This window comes from Megachile rotundata, chromosome 15, assembly GCF_050947335.1.
Source record: "Megachile rotundata isolate GNS110a chromosome 15, iyMegRotu1, whole genome shotgun sequence".
NCBI classification, from domain to species: Eukaryota; Metazoa; Arthropoda; class Insecta; order Hymenoptera; family Megachilidae; genus Megachile; species Megachile rotundata.
Window position 1 is genome coordinate 8541818 of NC_134997.1, and position 9700 is coordinate 8551517.

The 9700-nt window shown below is 36.3% G+C and overlaps 1 protein-coding gene across 2 annotated transcripts in view; it reads right to left on the minus strand.

The window, feature by feature from the left end:
* The window catches only part of LOC100882954 (uncharacterized), a 62127-nt gene extending 53913 nt beyond the window's left edge, over window positions 1-8214 (minus strand). Inside the window, exon 1 of one of the 2 annotated variants that reach the window (XM_076540389.1) lies at window positions 7925-8214. The gene's annotated coding sequence lies outside the window, so the exon portion shown is untranslated. The remainder of the gene's footprint in view (window positions 1-7924) is intronic. The other variant, XM_003703512.3, reaches the window with a different exon arrangement.
* Between the last annotated feature and the right edge of the window lie 1486 nt (window positions 8215-9700).

The window sequence follows — 9700 nt, forward strand, 5'->3', positions numbered from 1 at the left end:
TTACAAATATATAATTAATTATTAATTTACTTGAGAAGAAAAAATTAGTAATTTCGTCAAATAATTAGAGATGAAATTTACATTAAATAATAATTAATATATGAGTTACCTTCAGCAACTCTCCTATCAGCAGCAAATTCTGATTATGTTACACAAATTGTTTCTATATAATTAATTCTTAATTGATCTAAATTAAATATCAAACAATCATTCGAAGCCAATCTAAATTCCAACATCGACGGCGACAGAAAAACGCAGTTTCCAAGCTGACTTGCACCTGTACCATCGTTCTACGGTGTTCACGGCAGCATTGAACTCGCATCGCATACGAATGACAAGAATTAATATTCCAGCTGTGTAAGATATGATGTGCGGAGACTCCGAGCATTATCCACGGTTCCGGTCATGAATACGCATGAGCAAGCGTTTTTTCTCTTCTCCTCGGCTTCTTTCTCTTCCTTTTTTCGTGAAACCGCGGAGAGAAGGCCGACAGCGGCCCTCTCGATTATTTGCCTCGGAACCTCTGTAATTGCCAAGTAATGGACGTTTAATTGCCTGCGACCGGCTACGAATGTGTATCGTAAATTGTGGGGAACGGAACGCTGTTTCGTTAAAATTTTGCAAACATGGAGTTTGAAAGGTTGGACTGTTTATTTGACGCGTGCGTCATGCGAGGCAAATTGTGATGTGCTGTTATGATTCATAGAGGGAATTAATATTCTGTGTTCTTTAAGTTTAGGTGTAGTTTAATATTAATTTTTAAGTTTAATATTGATGACTTCAAGTATGATTTTAAGTTATTAAGTTTAGTGTTAACACTCTCAAGTACAGCTTCAAGTCGTAAGACTTAGTTTTAACACTTTCAAGTGTAGTTCCAAGTCTTCAAGTTCAATATTAACACTCTCAAGTTTTATTATAAGCTTTCAAGTTTCATGTCAACATTCTCAAATTTAATTCTAGGTCTTCAGGCTTAACGTTGATACTCTCAAGTTTAGTTTTAAGTCTGTAAGTTTAATGTTAATACACTCAAGTTTAATTCTAAGTCATCAAGTTTAATATTAACGCTCTCGTGTTTCATTGTAAGCTTTCAAGTTTAATGTTAACACTTTCAAGTTTAATATTAGGTCCTCAAGTTAAGTATTAACACTCTTAAGTTTGGTTCCAAGTCATCAAACTTAATGTTAATACTCAAGTTTAATTCTAAGTCATCAAGCTTAGTATTAACATTGTCAAGTTTAATTCTAAGTCTTCAAGTTTAATGTTAGCATTCTCAAGTTTAATTCTAAGTATTCAAGTTTAATGTTAACACTCTCAAGTTTGATTCTAAGTATTCAAGTTTAATGTTGATACTCTCAAGTTTAGTTTTAAGTCTGTCAGTTTAATGTTAATACACTCAAGTTTGATTTTAAGTCGTCAAGTTTAACATTAACACTTTAAAGTTTCATTATAAGCTTTCAAGTTTAATGTTAACACTCTCAAGTTTAATTTTAAGTCTTCAAGTTTAACGTTGATACTCTCAAGTTTAGTTTTAAGTCTGTAAGTTTAATGTTAATACACTCAAGTTTGATTTTACGTCATCAAGTTTAATATTAACGCTCTCATGTTTCATTGTAAGCTTTCAAGTTTAATGTTAACACTCTCAAGTTTAATTCTAGGTCTTCAAGTTTGGTATTAACACTCTTAAGTTTAGTTCTAAGTATTCAAGTTTAATGTTAACACTCCCAATTTTAATTCTAAGTCATCAAGTTTAGTATTAACACTCTCAAGTTCAATTATAAGTCATCAAGTTTAGTATTAACATTGTCAAGTTTAATTCTAAGTCCTCAAGTTTCGTATTAACACACTCAAGTTTAAGTCTAAGTATTCAAGTTTAATGTTAACACTCTGAAGTTTAATTCTAAGTCTTCATGTTTGGTATTAACACGTTCATGTTTAATTCTAGGTCATCAAGATTAGTATTAACACTTTCAAGTTTAATGTTAACTGTCTCAAATTCAGTTCTAAGTCTTCAAGTTTAATTATCCTCTCTACCTATAATCCTCTAGTGTGTTTGCTACCCATTTCCATATCTCTCTATTGCTACATTCTTATATCCCCTACCTATTTTCTTGTGGTACTATATGCCTGTATCCCTTTATCCCCTGCCTATATGCTTGTGATGCTATACCCTTGTTTCTCCACATCCCCTATCTAATGTCCTTGCGTTGCTGTATCCCTGTATCCCTGCATCAGCTACCTATGTCCTTGCGTTGCTATAACCTTGCATCCTTACAACACCTATCTATATCCTAGCATTGATGTGTCTTTATATTCGAGTATCCCTAGATTCCAGTATACCTATATCCCAGTATTCCTACATTCCTATATCTCAATATCTTTCTATTGCTATATCCCTATGTTCCAATATTCCAATATCCCAATATTCTAATATTCCAATATCTCCATATTCCTGAATCCCTATATCCCTATATGCCTACATCCCAATATCCCAATATCTCGTTTCATCTTATCCATCTCTGTACTCCATAAACAAACTCCGATGACATAATACCAGATAAAGGTCAAAGTACTATTCCTGATCGGTATCGGAGAAAGAAGGGACGGCCGGTCGTCCTCGAGCACAACTTTCGAAACGCTTTCGATCTCACGAAATTGCCCGAGCCATTTCACTTTCCAACGCGTGCCTTTTTTGGTGTTGTCGGGGCCCGGTGTAATCGGCCGGTCTCCTGTCATCTGTAACACCGGTAATTGTCGGCGCCCGCGAAATTGCAGTCCACCACAAACGGAATTAATTGCGCGAGGACGTTCATTACCCTGGCAATTAAAGGCTTCCGTGATCGACGTGACACACCGTGCCGCGTCCTTCGCTTCGGTTTTGGTAGACACTGTGGTGGGTCCTTTTATAAAATGAATTTAAATGCGTGTGTCTTACAAAGTGGATATTAAATGTTTACCAGTAATTCATTTTGTACCTCGATTGTTAATACACGCCGCTATTTATGGATACCTGTTTGATTAAACGCTTGTACGATTTATTTGTCGTCAGCGTTAAGTGTACACTGCTGTAATATTAAAATGAATAAAGAAAGTTGAAATGTTATGTCAGCTTTATATTCAGATTATGCAAATTGTGGCTGGACTTGAACTCCAAATTCGAATTAAATACTCGAAGGAGATTTGTCACAGCTAGAGTGGTACTTGTCAGACTCGTCAAAGTGTGTCGAAAGGTTAAAGTGATTTTGTTCAATCAGCTTCTAATTTGAATACTTATAAATATTTTTATTATTGCAACGAAAATTTTTGCTGCATAATTTTAATGTACTAGCTTCATAATTTTATTACATTTATCTATTATAATATATTATATTAGACTAACTGCTTCATAATTTTATTTACTAATTTAGTGAACATATCAACTTCATTATTTTATTATATTAACCTATAACATTATATTAATCGAACAATTTCATAATTCTATTAAATTAACTCAATGAACAAACCAACTTCATAATTTTATTATATTACCTCATTTATTTATGAAACGTTTCAACATCAGGTTTTATGTATCCCTTAATATTTGCGTTAATACGTGAACTTTCTACTGCAGAATTACACTGTACGAATTAGTATTTGAGGAATACAGACCATAATTTCCTGTCAGAAGCTAGGATCACTGAGAACATGGTTGCAGTGTTTATGCAATGCACTGTATTTCGCCATATATTGCTATACAGAGCGTCTCACAAATATCGTTCGCTTAAATACTTCGCACTAGTGATGCACTCATGACGCACTCATACTTCAACCGTGATCAATTTCACTCGAATTTTTAATACGCTTCAATTTGGAGTTCAAGTCCCATTATAATTTGCATAGTCAACGATTGCATAATACCAAACTGACATAACATTTCAACTTTCTTTGTCTGTTTTAATATCGCTGCTGTGATTGGTTAATTCTGGCTGACGCACCTGACAAATAAATTATAGTGCAAGGGGTTAAATATACAGGCTGATTCACGTGACTGAGTAAACTCTGTTACCAGTACTGATATAGGAAGACGTTAAAGGAGAAAGATGGTCCAAAAAGTATTATAGTACTATGCAGAGCGTTTCACAAACTCTGTCCGCTTAAATACTTCGCTTATTTCAAACAACACCGGTACAGTTGTAGTTCAAGACTACATAATATGAACAGTCTTGAAGACGTAGATGTTACCTTTTTTTCCAAATGTCCAATTTTTACGATCGATTTCGATGGATTTACGTATTCGTATGAAAGTGCCGAGGTGCGTTTGTCTTCAAACTTACCGGTGCCGAGATATTTGAGTTTTTTCATGAAGCGTGTCCGAAATGTCGGCAGCTATGCGTCGCAGGCTCGTATACGTTTCTTGATGAAAGTAATAGACTGAAAATAGTAAAATATCTCAGCGATGGTAACCTTCAGGACAAATGCACCTACCTTCATACCCGTATTTTTGGAAACGATCATAATTTCTGCAAATTATATCAAAGCGAACAGAGTTTGTGAGACACACAGTACATCATTGTAAAAGGGATAAGCGTGCATTTTAGCGTTAAAGGGAAGCTTTTTCTCGACGAGGGCATATAATAGATCGAGCGAAGTGAAAGTTTCGGATTTAGCAATTTGCCCATTAGCCGACCTGGATACGGTCGATGCTTTCCGCGTGACGGTATTTCGCCGCGTCCCTGACGTAATTTGACGCGGAACGCGTCCGTGCAAAACCACGCGGAACGCTCGCTCGAGCGGATTTAATTAAGAGCAAGAAGGTCCGTTTGCTTTCTTGCTAGCCGCGTGTATTAACGAGGGATCACTACCAGATAGAAATTATTTTTTATTGAATTGTCGAAGCGGGACCATCTGAAATTATGATGCGCTCGATATTGTGCAACCAGTTCCGTGAGAAGCGGCGGCATTGCTGCATTTTCAACGCGTTTTAGTGTAGACAAGTTCATATTATTTTTCTCTTGAGTGAATACTTCGGAAGCAGATTTTAAAGAGAAATGGAGGATTTTTTTCGTTATTTCTACAAATAGTCTTTCGCGTCTATAAAAGCGGAAAGTTGAAGGAGTTGTTGTACGGATCACAGGAGTCTATCCAGCATAGGCTGGACCAATTCATCTGTCAATATTAAGGATGGACCTTAAGGAGGTTAAGGAGGACCTATTCAATATTAAGGAACTATTTAATATTAAAGACCTATTCATTTTTGGCGAAAAAACAAGTCTGCTCCAACATCCTCCTGACTTTTCTCCATGTGATTACTTCCTTTTTCCAAAACTGAAATTAGCTATAAAAGAAACGGGCTTCAGTGTAAAATTTTTCATAGATTTTTAGTGCCTCAATGTGAGCAATGAATAGAGTCATTGAAATAATCGTTACTTCTAGATAGCCTCACGCTGCGCCTGAGAGACTTACGCTATTACGTTGCGTTTACACTGAAATAAACGGACATGTTGCTCGTTTCTTTTTTGTCCTCGTAAAAATTCAAGTGTAAGAGAGATGGAACGAATATTAAATTTTAGAGTGGGGGAGAAATGAGCGTTTGTTCGTTCCGTTATATTTCATGCTATAAAATATACATTTCTTTAACTGCACTTTTTATGTCCGCTATATGTTACTGACATTGTAGGAAATCTTGAAATTCATTGCAACTGTAAATTTATTAGCGTAGCTCGAAAGAGAGGGTAGTAAAATTTATCAGATCTAACGGATGTATCGATATGACTTTTGTCTGTTTGGTTTTAGTTAATAAATTTGATTATAATAGGTTTTTCTGAAATTTTTTATTGGAATATACTATGAGTAGAATTATGTTTAAAATTATCGGTTTTACGATAAAAGAAGGTATTACAAAATTTGTAGTTCAGATAATTCTCTATAAAAAAGGTTCTATACATTTTCTTTATAGAACTAATATTTTCTGAGATATCAGATAAACTTGCAAATGAGGTGTAAGCTGTGCCAAAGATCGTATAGGAAGGTCAACATAAATATACAACAGTTTTTGGTTAATATCTTGTGAACTATCAATTTTACGACAAAAAGAGGTATTACAAAATTTGTAGTTCAGGTAATTCTCTATAGAAAAGGTTCTATAAATTTTCTTCGCAGAACTAATAGTTTCTGCGATAATATCAGGTAAACATGCAAATGAGGATAATTGTGAACTTAATCCTGGAACCTAAGAATGATTAATGAGAAATGATATTAGACCCGATTATAACCTTGTTAAAATCTGCTCTATCAACGGATATTTTGCTTATTAACATTTCTTTGTACTTAGTTCATAAGTTAGACTGTAGGATAATTTGCATTTTGCAACCACATGTGATTATTAATATAGTCTTGCCTCAATACATCAATTCAACTCAAGAACACGTTATGAATAGTTACGAAGACTTTCACAAAGACTATGTAGATTATGAAGACTACGCAGATTCTACTAAATTTATAATTAATTCAAAGGAACGTAGTCAGTACTCTAGCTCAAAGAGTGTCCAAAACAAAGATGTGGAGATTACATGCTTGTATTAGCATCATAAATGAAGAATGATTACTTCTATGAAAAAAGACTATAGAACCTTTTTTATGAAAAATTTTCTAAGCTACAAATTTGGTGATAAGCATTTTTGCTGTAGGATTGATAGATAATGAGATATTCTTGAATGAATAGATTCTTAATATCCAGCAGAGGATCTCTGATGGCTTAAAAGTTAAATGAACTGTACAGTGCAGTACTTAAATCAGTGCTTTCAAAACAGTACTTGAACTAATACTTTCAGTGGAGTACTCAAAACAGTACTTTTAATGTAGTGTTCAAATTAGTATCTTGAGTACAGTTTTTAAATCAGTACTTCAAGTGCAGTACTCAAATAAATACCTTGAGAGCAGTATACAAATCAACACTTCCAATACAGTTCTCAAATAAATACTTTCAGGGCAGTACATAAATCAGTATTACTAGTAAAGTATTTAAGTTAGTACTTTCAAACCAGTACCTAAATCAGTACTAGTAGTGAAGTATTTAAATCAGTACTTTCAAACAAGTGCCTGAATTAGTACTTTTAGACCAATACCTAAATCAGTACTAGTAGTGAAGTATTTAAGTTAGCACTTTCAAATCAGTACTAGTAGTGAAGTATTTAAATCAGTACTTTCAAACAAGTGCCTGAATTAGTACTTTCGTTGCCACTATTTAAATAAATACCATTAGCACAGTACATAAATCAGTACTTCTAGACCAATATCTAAATGAGTACTAGTAGTGAATTATGTTAGTAGTGAAGTATTTAAACAGGTACTTTCAAACCAGTTAAATCAATACTTCCATTGCCAATATTCAAATAAATACCATCAGTATACTACATAAATCAGCACCTTCAGTACATTCAGTACAGTCCCCAAAATGGAAACCACCTGATTCATCATCAAAAACGCGAAAGCCAAAATTATTAACTTCTACCTAACCAAAAAATGTTCACCTAACCAAAATTGTATATAACCGAATAGTAAAACTGAAGTGTATATAACGATTAGTAGAACGAAACGTTTTAATAAGGAATGGCCAGAGTATCCCAGGCACTTACGAGATCCCGGATAGTGCATATTCTCAATCGAACTCCTGCGCCCAACAAATTCCACACAATCAAGTAACCCGCGCCTTTCCACGTCCCAAGAACACGAGCCTACATCTCGAATAAACGTTAGCCGGTACAAAAGAACACGGTGGTCGATCGATTCCTTAGCTTACCCAAGGCGGATACCGGCCATAAGTACACCATCGTGCACAGCGGCTGGTTCCCATCCCAATCGTTACGATCTGTTCGCGCACCATTCCACTCGTGCACCACCACGAATCAGAGAGAAATAAAAATAAAAAAAAGACACATTGCACACCCACCTTAGATCACTGGTACCAGCAGGGACCAGCTGTGGCCTCAGATGCACGAATGTCACTCACGCGGTTCACCTGCACCGAACTCGCGACAACCATGACCCCGGACGATCGAAACTTTCACTATCGATCCTCCCGACCGGTTTCCATCAGGGATCGACGACGGCCTGACCGGTCGACTTCTCGAAGGATCGAACTACAGGAATACAGCGGATCCATCGATCGATCCGGGATTAAAGGGCCACGACGTGGAGCGTCCCGACGCTCCGGACGAGATCGTGCGACTAAAAGCTCGCGAGGACGCGACGCGCCGCGTCCCCACCGGTTCCCCACCACGGACGCCAGAAAATAAACTGTATCGCGCAGACTCGGAGCACGCGAGGATCAACGCTGCCTGCTTTTCCTTCCACTCCCTTTCTATGTGACCGACGAGGACCCTCTGCTTTTCAGCTGGCGGAACCGGAAGCGCGGTCCATATTTCCCGATGGGAACTGCGAGACTCAGAAGTCTATGTATGATCAAATTTGCGAATTTTTTAGGTTTTGATCTTCAGAGCCGGGTGATGCATAAAATGTATATTGGTCAAATATGTATTGGTAGTTAGACAAATATGTATTAGTAGTTAGGCAAATGTGTATTGATAGTTAGATGTATGTTAATAGTTAGGTAGGTATATATTGGAAGACTGTGAGACATACATTGGTAGTTAATCAAGTATGCATTGGTAATTAGATCAAGATTCTATAAATTGTGGAATATAGAATTTATCACGTTCAAAGATATTTCTTAAGAATTGAATTTCATAATACTTGAGCCCTTTAATTATTAAGTTGCAGAATTCCTAAGTTTGTAGATATACAAATACCCAAGGTCTGAAATTCTCAGATTTCCTGATCTCCAAATTCTTATATCTTCAAATACCTAAATCTCTAAATTCCCAATTCTCCAAATACCTAAATCTATAAATTCCCAATTCTCCAAATGCCTAAATGTATAAATTCCCAATTCTCCAAATGCCTAAATCACCAAATCCCCAATTCTCCAAATCCCTAAATCCCTAAATCCCTAAATCCCCAATCCCTAAATCCCCGATCTCTAAATCCCCGATCCCTGAATCCCCAATCGCTACATCCCCAATCCCTAAATCCCAATCCTTATGTCCCCAATCCCTAAATCTCCAATCCCTAAATCCCCAATCCCTAAATCCCCAATCCCTAAATCCCCAATCCCTAAATCCCCAGTCCCTAAATCCCCAATCCCTAAATCCCCAATCCCTAAATCTCCAAATCCCCGAATCTCCAAAATCTCCAAATTCCCAAACACTTCCCAATAACCTTATTTTCAGCACTAATATCCTTATCCACGTGATCCGTTTTTGGAACCCCTTATTTTTCCCGCGCGGAACCGGAAATGTCTATGGTTTCGCGAAAGGATTTCCCGCTGCGACGACGATTTTCCTCTCGATGCGAAACGCTGATGGCCGACGATGTGAAATCGTGATCGGACAGCAGTCTACTGATGGATGCACTTGCTTGCGTGAGAAATTGATTACGACTGCGTTGTGTGTGCTTGATAATTGTACAGGAAGCGGTTTCTTTTGGTGGTTTACGGGATTTGTTTGATCGATCTGATAGTTTTGTGCACACATTTTCTTATACAGACAAAATTCACAGATATTAAAATTTTCAAAATTCACTGATTTTAGAAATGTGAAGTTTCAAAATTGAACAATTCTCAAATTCACAAATTTTATAATTGTCAAAGTTAGCAAAGTGAAATTTT